The sequence below is a fragment of the Nyctereutes procyonoides genome, unplaced genomic scaffold, assembly GCF_905146905.1.
Source record: "Nyctereutes procyonoides isolate TBG_1078 unplaced genomic scaffold, NYPRO_anot_genome, whole genome shotgun sequence".
Lineage (NCBI taxonomy): Eukaryota > Metazoa > Chordata > Mammalia > Carnivora > Canidae > Nyctereutes > Nyctereutes procyonoides.
The window spans coordinates 50,968,296-50,983,710 of record NW_026575047.1 but is presented as its reverse complement, the minus strand read 5'-3'; the positions used below and the strand labels follow the sequence as shown (position 1 = coordinate 50,983,710).

Here is a 15,415-nt window from a genome sequence, read left to right as displayed (position 1 = left end):
TTTTAAGTTAATAAAATGTATCAATTGTTTTATTTATATTAGTGGTTTTTACTACTTTTAAAGAAATCTTTGACCGTTGGAGGATCATGAACATGTTCTCCTTATATTAGCCTCTAAAGTTTTATAGTTTTGCCTTTCATACTGAAATGTACAAATCAATCTTAATTTGATTTTTGCATGTGGTATGGAGGATATCATTTTTTTCTGTATGGACAACCAACTGTTCTAGTATCATCTGTTAAATAATTCTTTCCTTACTATTCTATAGTGCCAGTTTTATCATAAACCATGCATCCATGCAAATACACATTGGCCCTCTTCCAGGCTCTTTATTTATTATCCTTGTGGCATTATTTCATGAAACCAATTACTACTGTAGATTTGTAAGTTTTGAGTAAAGAAAATCCTCTGCTTTGATCTTTTCTTGCAAGACTATTCTTGGGCCAAAAAATTTCCTTCAAAACACAAAACGAAAACAAACTAATGAAAATTTTATAATATTGGATAAAAATAATCCTCAAATGGGCATGGATTAGAACCTTCAGAAAGATATAACTTTAATGGGCAACTAAATTAACCCTACATAAATAATGTTCTGGACCAATGCTGACAAAGCTTTAAAAACAAAAAAAACACTTCAAAAGGATTTAGTTGGTACCAAGTAACTTCTATGAATACAAAATTTAACACTACATAAAATAATACAAAAAAATTCTTCACTTAACAATCTCACACCATAATGTCTAAGATCCATACAAAAATTAGAGGGAATGAAAAGAAGCAGGAAATGTACCCCATACTAAGAAGGAAAGTCAACTGATGTAAAGAAACTCAGGAATTATCGATCAAGTTAGTGGAATTAACAGATAGAGGGCATTAAAGCAATGATCATCAATAAGCTCTACATGTTAAAACAGGTAAGAGAAAACAGGAACATGATGAGAAGAGAAATAGAAGAAATAAAACTTCAGAGATAAAAAGTAATTATCAGAAATAAAAACACACTAGATAAGATTAAAAAGAGAATATATTGCAGAAGATCAGTAAAACTAGAAACATGACATTAACCATTCAAAAAGAAAAAAAGAGGAAAAAAAGTACAAGTGCTGAGGCAGTATCAAATGTATAAAATTCCCTCCCTCTCCTCAAAGAAAAAAATAAAAACCCACACCTGGGGCAAGTGAGCTATTTGAAGAAATCATGCCAGTATTTTTCCAAATTAGTTAAAAACAAAACAAAACAAAACAAAACAAAACTCAAGAAAACCTAAGAGGGATTTTCTCAGAGAAAACTGTACTAAGGCACATCATAATCAAATGACTAAAACACAATCATTGAAAAAGTCTTAAGACCAAAGAAAACAGAAAAATTACTGGGGGTGGGGGTTCGGGGGGAGGTGCAGAAGAAGAAAAACAGCAAAAGTCTCTATCAGAAACTATGCAAACTTTTTCAGAAAGGATTTCACAACATTTTATCAAGGATAAAAGAGGGCGATCTCAAGATACAGAACCCAATTCATTAAGAATATAGTAGAAAATTAAATATGCATGTAACTAATAGTAGAGCTCCAAAATGCATGCGTGAACCAAGAAGTGAAAGGAAAAACAGACAAATCCAGTTAAAACTGAAGATTCCACACTCCTCTCTCAGCAACTACTGAAACAAAGAGAAAATCAGAGGAATAAATTTTGAAAAACACTATCACCCAATCTGACCTAATTAACATTTTTAGAAAGTTCTACCTCAACAACAGCACAATACACATTCTTAAGTGCATACAAAACATTCACTGACAAAGACAACATTCTGCACTTTATAATAAATATACAAAATATGTTTTTGGACCACCACATAATTAAAAACTTATTAGAGAAATATATCTAAAAACCAAATATTTGACAATAGGTCAAAAAAAATTACAAAGGAATTTAAGAATTCTTTGAACTCTATGTAAATGAACACAAAACAAACTTTGTAAAATGAAGAGGAAAATTTTAATAATTGCTCCTTTAGAAAAATGAAAATCTCTAATACCAGAACAAGAGAGGGGATATCACTATAAATCCTTCGAACATTAAAAAGAGCAAAAAAATAGAATATGCAAATTTATGCCAAAAATAAGGCAATTTACCTGAAATGAACAAATTTACTTGAAAGACACAAACAACTGAAAGTTATTCAAGAAGAAGTACTATAAATCTGAATTGCCCAAATCCAAGAAATTGAGTTCATAGTCTAAAACCTTCCCACAAAGAAACTCCAAACACAGAGGTCTTCATTATGGAATTCTACCAATTAAAGAAGCAGTAACACCAAACACATGGAAACTTTTCCAAAATAAGAAATCTTTCCAACTCACTCTGTTATCCAGATACAAAAACCAGACAAAGTGACACCTGGGTGGCTCAGCAGTTGAGCATGAGCCCTTCGGCTCAGGGCATGATCCCAGGGTCCAGAATAGAGTCCCACATCAGGCTCCTTGTGGGGAGCCTACTTCTCCCTCTGCTATGTCATAAATAAGTAAATAAAATCTTTAAAAAAAAAAAACAGATAAAACATTGTAGTAAAACTACAAACCAATACCTACTATAAGCAATGATGAAATATATAAAGTGTACACTTTAATATATAAAGTATAACAAAGTCATGACCAAGTACAAACTATCTCAAAAATGCAAGATTCCTTGGTTTGATACTCAAAAAAAAAAAAATCAATGTAGCTAACTATATTAACAGATAAGAGGGGGGAAAATGTGATCATTCAACAGATGTGGAAAAACTGGTAAAAAAATCAATAACCACTCATAATAAGAAAAAAAATTCTCAGCAAGCTATGAATAGAATTCAATCTCAGAAAAGGTATCTGTTAAAAATCTATAGTTAACATCATACTTACTGGTGAAAAACTGAATTTTTTTTTAATGTATTTATGATAGTCACAGAGAGAGAGGAGAGGCAGAGACACAGGCAGAGGGAGAAGCAGGCTCCATGCACCGGGAGCCTGACGTGGGATTCGATCCCGGGTCTCCAGGATCGCGCCCTAGGCCAAAGGCAGGCGCCAAACCACTGCGCCACCCAGGGATCCCCAAAAAACTGAATGTTTTTGACCTAACATCAGGAATAAGTCAAGAATGTCAGCTCATCATTCCTATTCAACATTGCATTGGGACTACTACTGCAATAAAGCAAAAAAAAAAAAAAAAAAAAAAGATAAAAAATTTAAAGGAGCCTTTATTCACAGACAAGATGATGGTCTACATAAAACATCTGAAGGACTGGGGATCCCTGGTTGGCTCAGCAGTTTAGCGCCTGCCTTTAGCCCAGGGCATGATGCTGGAGTCCTGGGATCGAGTCCCACATCAGGCATGGATGCATGGAGCCTGCTTCTCCCTCTGCCTGTGTCTCTGCCTCTCTCTCTCTCTCTCTCTGTCTCTCATGAATAAAAAAATCTTAAAAATAAAATAAAAAATAAAAATAAACATTTGAAGGACTATAAAAAATGTCACTGGAACAGGGAACCCGGGTGGTGCCAGTGGTTAAGTATCTTGACTCTTGGTTTCAGCTCAGGTCATGATCTCAGGATCATGAGATGAAGCCCCACATCCAGTTATGGGTATTACTCCATATGGAGTCTGTCCCTCTCTCCCTCTGCTACTCCTGCTCGTACCCTGTCTTTCTTTCTCGCTCTCTAAAATAAATAAATCTTTAAAAGAAATTTACTAGAACTAATAAGGAGCTTGGCAGGATCACAAATTACAAAGTTTAATACAAAAATCCATTATAAGCCTACAAACAACTGAAAACTGATTTTTCTTTACATTACCACTTACAATAACATAAAAATACAAAACAGGAATCAACTTAACAAAATAGGTGCAATGCGTTTACACTGAAAACAAAACTTTAAGAAGAACTAAAGACAACTTAAACAGAAAAAGGCACCAAGTTCATGTATCAGAAGACTCAATGTTCTTAGCAGGTCAATTCTCCCCAATGTAGTCTCTATGATAAAAGCATTCACAATTGAAATAACATTAAGCTTTTTTGTAAAAACTGACAAGCTGATTCTAAAATACATAGAAGGAGGGGCACCTGGGTGGCTCAGTGGTTAAGCGTCCATCTTCAGCTCAGGTCATGATCCCGGGGTCCTGGGATTGAGTTGCGCATTGAGCTCCCCACCGGGAGCCTGCTTCTCTCCCTCTGCCTATGTATGTCTCTGCCTCTCTCTCTGTGTGTCTCTCATGAATAAATAAACAAAATCTTTAAAAAAATAAATAAAGCTACAGTAATCAAGACAGTGCAGTATTGCCAGAAATAGATACACAGATCAATAAAATGAAAAAGCCCTAAAAAAGACTCACGTATAATTGCAAGTTGATTTTCAATAAAGGTACCATGGTAATTCAACAGGGAAAAATATAATCTTTTCAAAAATGCTTCTGGAAGATTCTGATTTTCGTATGCAAAGAAATAAATCTTATCCCTTACCCTCATACTATATGCAAAAATTAACTCAAAAGTGGATCACAGACCTAAAATATAAGAGCCCAATGCAGTTCCCAAGACATAAGGGAAAGGAAAAAAGGTAGAAAACTTTTTGCCCAGAATTTTGCCCCATCTCAAACCCAAATTAGGGCAGAATTATAGGGGTAACTAATCTGAAGCTCTTCAGTCAACATATGAATCCATTCAAAAGGAAAGCATTTCCCATCTAAGTACTCAAAGTAACTCCTAAGCAAGTGGTTATTAACTCAAGCACAACCCTCAGAGTCATAGAAGCCTGCCATGAAGAATAAGACACTGTATACATCCAGAGAGCCTAGTTGAAGAAACATCATAAAGGATTCCCTTAAGTTTAAACAGGACCCAAAATACAACAGTTGAAGCTTATGCCCACAGCCTTCCCTGAGGTTCACAGAAGGTGCAGAGTTCTGCAACTTTGGCCATCAGAATGGTTAAATTCCGACAATGCTGTAACTCGAATCACTTAGTTTTGAGCCATTAGTAGACAAAACTGTAAGTAAGATTAAAAAAAAAAAATCAAAGATTTACAGGAGACTAACCAAGGTTTATATTTAAAAATGTGAATTAGACTCTATTATTCCCATCCTGCCTGTGTGTTATACAAGTTCTGGACTGAAGGATACTTTGCTTTCATTGAAAAAATAATGTCTGTTCTCCTAGTTCCCCAAACTAAAAGATATCAGAAAATGGGCTCTTCCTCTGTCAAAGTTTAACAAGATAAATACATAACAAGATAAATATGATGGTATCAGTCGGTTAAGTGCCCAACTCTTGATTTCAGCTCAGATCATGATCTCAAGGTTGTGAGATCAAGCCCTGGATTGGGCTTTGCATTGGGCGTGGAGCTTTAAGATTCCCTCTCCCTCTGCCCATCCACACCTCCCTCCCCTTTTCCTCCTTTTCCCCCTCCTCTCTCTCTCAAAAAAAGAAAGAAAATTTTAAAAAGAAAAAAATTTAAAAAAGAAACTGGTATCAAGATAAAATACTTTAACAAAGAACTCATTTAAGTTTCTAAGTTTTTAATACCGCTTAATACTCAAAAAAATGTACACTTTATGTTAAATAGCAAAACTATTCTTAAAACAAATACAAAAAAAAAAAAAAGTCAAGTACTACTCCCAAGCTTTTTACTGATATAATCATCAGGCATGATCGGTGATGTCTAATATTTAAAATGTTAATTTAAAATACACCAAAAACTATTCCCTAATATTTTTCAAAATTATATTAATTCAAAATACTCTAATATAATTAATTTCTTTTCCATTTTGAATAAAAGGAGAAACTCAGATGAAGTTTTCAGTCATGAAAACTTCTGAGGAGGACTATATATCTTGCAAATTGGAACCATTAACCTAGACCAATGTAAGTCTTTAAATCAAACAGCCTACTCCGGGGCTCTGCAAATATGGGCCTAGGATTTAAGGTAGAAAATTCAAAGTTACACACACACATAAATCTACATTTTAAAAAAATCTCTTAACTCTGCTTAATTTTTTTCTCTGACCCTTCCAAAGATATTTCAAGAAATATTTGTCTACATCACCTTTCATTTGAAAATCTTTCTCAGCTTATGTCTATTTCATGTACTCAAATCCACCCTTTCACCTATGTATTATCAGAATAAATACTGACTACTTACTTTAGACTTTTTTCTTTTAAATAAGGGTAATTGATATGGAAGATGAAGTGGGAAAGATGAAATAGGATTATCTTAGCAACATCAGACAAAATATGTAAGAAACTGTCAGTATACAAGGCACTCCAAGTAGACTTTATAAATTTCTTTAATCTACATTAAACCTCAAAATAAACTCCAAAAATACTATTATATTCAAGCTCACAAGACAGTCTGATTTTTAAAAAAGGAAAAAATTTCCATTGTGTTTACTTCATAACATAGAAAAATGAAAGACGTCTTACTAGAAATGACGTTATCAGCAAAAAAGTGCACTTAGTATGACCCTTGCAGAAAATTCTTCTTTGTTCCTTTTTCACAAAACGCAGTTCCTAAGAAAAAAATATATATGAGATGGATTAGTGAATGTTCTTAGCTCTAAAACAGAATTAAACATATGTTTTGTCATTATAAATTCCCATTTTCAACAGTATGTGTGGCAGATAGCTCCACAACTACCTGCTGAATAACAGGAAAATAATTTTTTTTTATTTTTTTTTATTTTTTTTTTGGAAAATAAATTTTTAAAAGTCATTTGTGGTATATGTCTAATAAAAATATACTGTTAGCCGACTGACCCATTCTCTCAGGAAGTATTACTTAAACGTTCAGTAATATTCTATGTACTCTTAGATTCACAAATTAGCTATCTAGTCTCATTTTTCTGCCCTTTATTATCACATGATATGGTTTACATTTACCTGGTACATACTATACAGACTACTTAATTTATGGTTTGCTAAAAGAGTTGAAAGTATTCACTGTATCACATTCTCCTTTAGAAAACTGTCAAAGGGTCAGTGATTTTCATTGCCATAAAATATGTTTGTATTCAAATACAAAGTATATACTTGTAGCTTTTACAATCTTTTATAGGGAACAATGACATGAAAATAATGAACATAAAATGCCCAAAATGGACATTAAAATGATCAATGTCAATAATTCATATTAAAAAAAAAAACCACTGGTGAATACTAACCAATGGATTAGTACATAAAGAATAATCCAGTTTGCTTGGAATAGAAGCAAAGCACTTAGATAAAAAGGAAAGATGGTAAAAGCACTCCCTCTTCCTCACCCAGATTGGCCAGGACCAATTACCATATTAATCCAATAATTTAGAACTGCATGACTCGATAATTCTACCAACCCCTAAGTAAATCTGTTACATCATATAAAAATAATTTTTCCATGGAAATTTTGAATCTGATTCAGCAATATTTCTTATTGTGATATTGTACTTTTATTTCTATTTCAAATGAATACCTCCTCTAGAGGGGGGAAAAAACACAAACTACCAAATATTTTTGTATTAATGAATTAAGTATTAAAAGCCTGAACTTTAAGACATACGTACACACAAATAAGCTTTTTTTGCAAGGTTAAAAACAGCTTAAAAACTGAATTTGGTTTTTAATCTAATTATACTGAAATGTAGAAAAGTTCCTTAAATATAATTTCACTACCAACTTCTAAAATCCAATAATTCAAAGTGAAACTGTATTTCATGGGTTTTCAATCTAAACAAAACTCAAAATGTATTTTAACACCAGCTTTGTGTCAGTGTCAAGAAAGAAAGTTTAGCAATGTGACCTACAAGTAAATAACCAATTTAACACAAATTTGATACATCCTGGTATTATTTTCTTACATCAAAAATTCATTCTCAGTTGTATAAATTAACCTGACAACTTGTGTTTTGTACAAAGTTCTCAAACAGTGTCTTCTAAGAGGAAATATACTAAAAATCAAACTCTTTTATAATAATCATGAAATATACTCTCACCTTCAAACTAAAACCAAAACTAAAATGGTGGTGCTGTATCCAGTTATCATTAAATTTCACATATTAAACTTCCAAATCTCATTGCTTCTGTCCAGGCTAGACAACCTGTACCTCTAACTGCTATTACTCCCAAATCTGGTTACAACCAACCTCCTCGCTCCCTCTTTTTTTTTTTTTTTTTTTTAAGAGAGAGAGAGTGCAGGCATGTGTATGCACAACCAGAGTTGGGGAGGTGGCAGAGGGAAGGGAGACAGAAAATCCTAAGCAGGCTCCACATCCAGTATGCAGCCCAATGCAGGCTGATCTCACAACCCTGAGATCATAACCAGAGCCAAAATCATGAGTGGGATGCTAAACCAAGTGAGCCACCCAGTGGCCCACCTACTTCTAATCAATCTACATTGTTGTTAAACTGGACTATAAGCCATTTGCCCAAACTGTCAAACTGTGTAATTCTGTTCACATTTTTACCTCTGCTGGAAACAATGTTCCCCCATCTCTTAAACAATCTTCCCCAGTTTAATTGCACCTTCCATGATAGCAGCCTCAGGAATACTCTTACTATCACAATCACTTCTGGGGGGTAAGAAGGGGCAAATTATCACTCTTAGTTTTCTTAAGTATGAGTCTCTTCTGTACTATATGCTTTTCTTAGAGAAAGAACTTTGTTCATTTTTATATCCCCACTATCAAGTTAATATCTGGAGTAGAATTCAATATAGTACATTCAGAAAATAAGCACTAAGCATTCAATATATTCTAGATACTCTTCTAGGTGCTAGGGATAAATCCCTATAATCTATGGCTGACCTCATGGAGCTTACATTCTAGGAGGGAAAACTTACAACACACAGTGAATAAAGAATATGCAATATGTACAGCGGGTTATACAAAGTCCTTAATAAAAAAAAAAAAAATAGAGGGATCCCTGGGTGGCGCAGCGGTTTAGCGCCTGCCTTTGGCCCAGGGCGCGATCCTGGAGACCCGGGATCGAATCCCACGTCGGGCTCCCGGTTCATGGAGCCTGCTTCTCCCTCTTCCTATGTCTCTGCCTCTCTCTCTCTCTCTCTGTGTGTGTGTGACTATCATAAATAAAAAAAATTTAAAAAAAATAGAGCAAGAAAGTAGTATTACCATGGGAGATTAAGATTTGAGAAAGACCTGTTAAGATGGTAATAATGAGAGCAAGTACACAGCAGTATTTATCATACGCTAATCAGTATCCTGTTTTACATGCATCAACGGGGTAAAGCCAACAATAATCTCACTATTATCCTCAAAAGGAAATACTAAGAAGGTACCTGCCAAGGTCACATAGCTAAGTTAGTAAAGTGGTACAGTCAGGATTCAAACCCAGGCATGCTTTTAACTATGCACAACCACAATCAGTTCATGCTTTTGTTAAATGAATTAAATTCATATATATATATATATATATATATATATATATATATATATATATATATATGAATGCACACTAAAGCAATGGATTCAAAAGCCAGAAAAGCAAATCTCAGTCTCAGAGGACTATACATTTAAGTAGCTTCAGTACATCAATGCCTATGTATGACAGATATCCTGACAATTAACAGGTGGGTGCCTGCTGTGAACAAAAATGATAAACACTAACAATTTCTCAATAACTCTTAAAGTAAGTTTTAAGTTTCGATAGGATAATTATCAGAACTAAAAATTAGACAAGGCAGTATCATAAAAACCATATGGTTAAGTCATTTTTTAAAACTTTTGAAGAAGTACTCTGAAACAAATGAAAACACTAAAGACAGTATCATTTCAATAAGAGTTAAACGTCAAATATCATAGTTTACATTGTGGCACGAGTTACTATCAACTTTCAATTTTCCATATTAGTAAGAAGGGTTAAATGAAATGACTGGGATTCAAACTCCTCTTTTCATATATCTCAACTACATTTTACAAAGCAAACAGACAACACCTAACTAACACAACTGCTGATAACTGAAGACCTGAATGACCCAAGATAATTTGCTCCCTTAATGCCTTCTCTCACTATATTAGGTTGTTAATTATGTGCTTAAACAGTGAATGCCAATAAATTAGAAAGCAAAATGAAACAAAGTGCCTGATGTAGTATTAACATTTCTAGTTTCAAGTCTTAAGGACCTAAAATCCTAAACATTTCAAGTCTTGATAAAAAGAACTCAATATAATTATGAAGAAAATTTCTGCTTTATGTTTGAACTTCCTGAAATTTCACTGGATATATCTCTGCCCTGAGCACAATGCAGTGTCAAAGAAAAGAGGTTTCTATATGAAAACAAACAGCTTTGGGGATCCCTGTGTGGCTCAGCAGTTTAGCGCCTGCCTTCAGCCCAGGGCCTGATCCTGGAGACCTGGGATCGAGTCCCACGTCGGGCTCCCTGCATGGAGCCTGCTTCTCCCTCTGCCTGTGTCTCTGCCTCTCTCTCTCTCTGTGTCTCTCATGAACAAGTAAATAAAATCTTAAAAAAAAAAAAAATGAAAACAAACAGCTTTAAAATCAATCCAGATTAAAAGAAAAATTAAAACAGGCCAAAGAAATTTTTTTTAATTTTTAATTTTAAAATTTTAAAATTAAAAATTAAAATTTAATTTTAAATTAAACACAATAAAAGGTGCAAATTTGCTCAAATTCTAATTCTGTTTTATAATAAAAACTTAGGTTAACCAGCAATGGTGTTTTTTTAATTCAAGGGAGGGACAGCTCTGACACACAGGCATCAAACTACTCATGCCTTAAAAAGAGTTTTGGTACCAGCTATGATGTAGTAACTAAATACCAGACATGCTCTTCCAACAAACTCAACTAGAAAACTATTCAAATATATAAAGTTATCATTTTAAAACATTGGACACCAAACAGCTAGCTGAGCACTGTGATACCTGAGAAAATAGAAAAGTATCCCCTACATACTCTTTATGCAGTCAGGAGGGCAATGCAGGAACGGGAGGCCAAGCAAAATATGGTGGACTCAGTGAGTAAAAGAGACAGATGCTGAAATTTAGGGAGGCTGAGGTAATGGGAATTTGTAGGGCAGAGGAGCTGAGAACACAGAGCTCAAGAAGAAAAAGCACTCCTGAAATCTGAAGAAAGGGTTCCAGAGCAGCTCTGTCTAAAAGAAACAGCATGAATCTAAAATAGAATATAAAATTTTCTAACCACATTGTAAAGGAAAATGAAGCAGGTAAAACCAATTTTAACATAATTCATTTAATCCAATATGCTCAAAATATTATTTCAGGACAGGACTGACATTAAAAAAAAAAAAAAAAACAGGTATTTTACATTCTTTTTTTCCCCACAATAGTGCCTGAGATTCAGTGTGTTTTACACGTAGGGCATATTTAAATGCAAACTAACCACAAATCAAGCTCTCAATAGCCACAATATGGCTAAATACTACCATGTACTTGACAATGCAGTTTCTTGTTGAACATAAAGCTGTGCATGGGCAAAGAATTAAGATCAAGCAGGCTCAAAAGGTCCCAGAGATTTAAAAGAGAAAGACCTCACTGAAACCTGGGTAAAACAGTAAAAACTGAAGCAGAATCATCACTTAGTAGCTGTGCTAAACTAGTTCTGGAGTAAAGACTACAATAGACTTGTCAAAACAAAGTTTAAAAACCAGCCTCAAGGGGATCCCTGGGTGGCGCAGCTGTTTAGCGCCTGCCTTTGGCCCAGGGCGCAATCCTGGAGACCCGGGATGGAGTCCCACATAGGGCTCCCAGTGCATGGAGCCCGCTTCTCCCTCTGCCTCTCTCTGCCTCTCTCTCTCTCTCTCTCTCTGTGACTATCATAAATAAATAAAAATTAAAAAAAAAAAACAGCCTCAAAAGGCTTAAACAGATCCACAAGAAATGTAACATCCTGCCAAAACAAAATTAAAATCTCTCCAGAAGAAATCAACAAAATCCAGACAACAGTGTAATGAATGTCCAAGAGTCAATCAAAACTTACTAAACATAAGAAAATAGAGAAATGATGACCCACATCGGGGGAAAAAATCTGACAAAAGAAACAGACTCAGAAACAAGAGAGATGATGTAAAGACATAAACTTTAAAATAACAAATATGTTAAAGGATTTAAAGAAATAAAAAGACAAATAGTTTGAAAAGAATCAATGGGGGGTGGAGGTGTGCCTGGGTAGCTCAGTAGTTAAGCATCTGCCTTAAGCTCAGATCATGATTCCAGGGTCCTGGGATGTATGTCAAGCTGGATGTCAGGCTCCCCGCCACCAGGGAGTCTGCTTCTCCTCTGCCATTGCCCCTTCCCCCACTTCTGTCTGTGTACTCACGCTCTCTCCCTCTCCCTCTCAAATAAACAAACAAAAACCTTTTTAAAAAAGAAAAGAATGGATTTTTAAATGAGAAATGTACTATTCAAATAAAAAAATCAATTGTATAAACTTAGCAACAGATTAAAACAGTGCAGGAAAAAAGAAAAGATCCCTAACTTGAAGATATAAAAATAGAAAGCAAAAAAAGAAACAAAGAACAGAGCATCAAGGACCTGTGAGAATATCAAGGGCAGTCTAAAAATGGTAAAACTGTAGCCCCGGAAAGATGGGGAGACAAAAAATATATCAAGAAATAAGGAGCAACAAATTTCCAGATTTGACAACTAAACTCATATATTCAAGAGACTCAGTGAACAAAAAACAGGTTAAGCATAGAAAAATCACACCAAGTCATATACTTAATAATCAAACTGCTGAAATCCAGTAATAGAGAAAATCCTAAAAACAGCTGGGGGGGGCGCGGAATGGACACACACATTATACATAGAGGAACAAAGATAAGAAATACCAAGCTCCTTGTCAAAAACAATACAAACAACTTTAAAACAAAGGAACAGGGATCCCTGGGTGGCGCAGCGGTTTGGCGCCTGCCTTTGGCCCAGGGCGCGATCCTGGAGACCGGGGATCAAATCCCACATCGGGCTCCCGGTGCATGGAGCCTGCTTCTCCCTCTGCCTGTGTCTCTGCCTCTCTCTCTCTCTCTCTCTGTGACTATCATAAATGAATTAAAAAAAAATTAAAAAAAAAAAACAAAGGAACAAAACCTTGAAGTGCTAAGAAGAAGAAAAAAACCTGCATATCAGAATTTACACAAAGCAATAATATCCTTCACAGATGAAGGGGAAATAAAGACATTTTCAAACAAACAAAAGCTAAGAATCTGTCACCAGCAGGTCTGCACTACAAAGAACACTGAAAGAAGTTCTTCAGTAAGAAAAAGGATAGCAGAACTGTACAAGAGTGGAATCTCATGTAAACTATAAACTTAGTTAATAAAAATGTACCAATATTGGTTCACCAATTGTAACACATATATATCACACAATTAACAATGCAAAGTGTTAAATAATAGGGGCTAGAGGGGGCCAAAGTGAGAGGGAGAACAGGTGAAGGGAAAGAAGAGAGCATATGGGAACTCTAAACTTCCTGCTCAATTTTTCTGTATATGTAAAGCTGTTCTAAGAAATAAGTCTATCAATAAAAAAAGACATAGAAACCCACTTCTACATAAAGAACAATGGTCAATATGTGAGTTTACCATCTATTATCTTACCTTTAATTTTTTAAAAAGATAGTGATTGTATAAAGCAAAAGTGGGCAATAAAATAGAACAATTCATAGGATAAAATGACAAACAGCACAAAGAATGAGAGGGGAAAAAAAGTAAACTGTAGTAAGGATCTCTCATTATTCATAAAGTAAGGAATAAAGTAATAAAATCAGACTGTATTAAGTTCAAGATGCATGCTGTAAAACCTTAGAGCAACTACTAAAAAAGAAAAGAAATAAAACTAACAAATGAAGAAAAAAAGAGGTAGAGACTATTAAGCTAGATTAGAAGCAGATATTGTCAGATTGAGTAAAGATACATACCCCACTTTAACTACAATTATATAGGTAGATTAAATATGAAATAGAGGGACATCTGGGTGGCTCAGGGGTTGAGTGTCTGCCTGCCGCTCACAGAGTGATCCTGGTCTGAGATCAAGTCCCACATCGGGCTCCCTGCAAGGAGCCTGCTTCTCCCTCAGCCTATGTCTCTGCCTCTCTCTGTGTCTCTCATGAATAAATAAATAAAATCTTTAAAAAAAAAATGAAATAGAAAAAGTTATACCATACAAACATTTATCGTAAGAAAGCTGGAATGCCTATATTAGATCAAAGTATGACACAAGAAATGGAATATTATCAGGTATAAAGGACCTACTTATCAGAAATACAAAATAATCCTAAATGTTTATAAAGCCAATAATAGAGTTTCAAAACATAGAACACTAATAATGACAAAACTAAAAGGAGAAATAGATAAATTTACAATTTTAGCTAGAGAATTCAACTGTCTCTCACAATAATCAGTAAAACAAGCAGAGAAAATCAGTAAAGATACATAAAAACTGAACAACACTATGAACCAGAGGAGTTTTTTCGTGTCTCTTAGTACAGTCAACAAGAGAGAACATATGCTGGACCATAACACGGGGCACATATAAATTTGTAAGAGTGAAATCATACAGAAATGTTTTCTTTTTGAACATCAAATTAACTTTATTAAAGGATTCATGAATCAGGCAGCATCTCATCTTGCAAGTAGAGAGGCATTCCCCAGAAAGTGTTTTCTGACAACATAAGAATGAAAGATCAGTAACAAAAATATATTGGAACATTTTCCGAGTATTTGTAAATAACCCACAGGTTAAAGAACTCATAAGTATAATTTAAGAACACATGAAACTGAATGACAATAAAAACACATTACCTAATTCTGTAGGTGATACAAAGATGTAAGGATGCTTGGAAATTTTTTTAAAAAGAGCTTATGTTAGAAAAGAATAAAGATTTAGCATTTGTGTTCTAAATTAGCTTCCACCTTAAGAAGCAGAGGGGAAAAAACCCACATTAAACTAAAAGTGGAGGTAAGGAAATAAAAAAAGTAGAAATTGGTGAACTAGATGAGAGATCAAAAAAAAAAAAAAAAAAAAGGTAAAACCAATGAAAACAAAAGCTGGTTCTTTGAAAAGAACCCCTAGCTAGACTAGTCAAGAAAAGAAGAAAGAAGACACAAATTGCCAACATTAGAATGGTAAGAGAAAGCATACTAGAGATATTTCAAACATTATATGTGTATAAGATGAGTAGTGCAATTCTATGCCAATAAATTTGATGACTTAGACAAAAAACTTCCTTGCAATATGCAAATTATCAAAAGACAAAAAAAAAAAACAACTCTGAATAACCCTCTAATTCAGAAAACTTTTTTAAGATTTTACTAATTTGAGTGAGAGAGTGTGCACACACACAGGGGGAGAGACTGAAGGAGATGAAGAGAGATCTCAAGCACACTCCCTGCTGAGCTGGGTGCCTGACTGTGGGCTGGATTCCACAA

General features: G+C 34.5%; 1 protein-coding gene across 9 annotated transcripts in view; it reads right to left on the bottom strand.

Moving 5' to 3' along the window:
- Positions 1 to 15,415, bottom strand: part of MEF2A (myocyte enhancer factor 2A) — a 164,942-nt gene that overhangs the window by 125,677 nt on the left and 23,850 nt on the right. For 8 of the 9 annotated variants that reach the window (XM_055326065.1, XM_055326070.1, XM_055326064.1 and 5 more), the window contains exon 2: positions 6,448 to 6,534. The exons of the other annotated variant lie outside the window; for it this stretch is intronic. The gene's annotated coding sequence lies outside the window, so the exon portion shown is untranslated. The remainder of the gene's footprint in view (positions 1 to 6,447; positions 6,535 to 15,415) is intronic. 9 annotated transcript variants of the gene reach the window in all.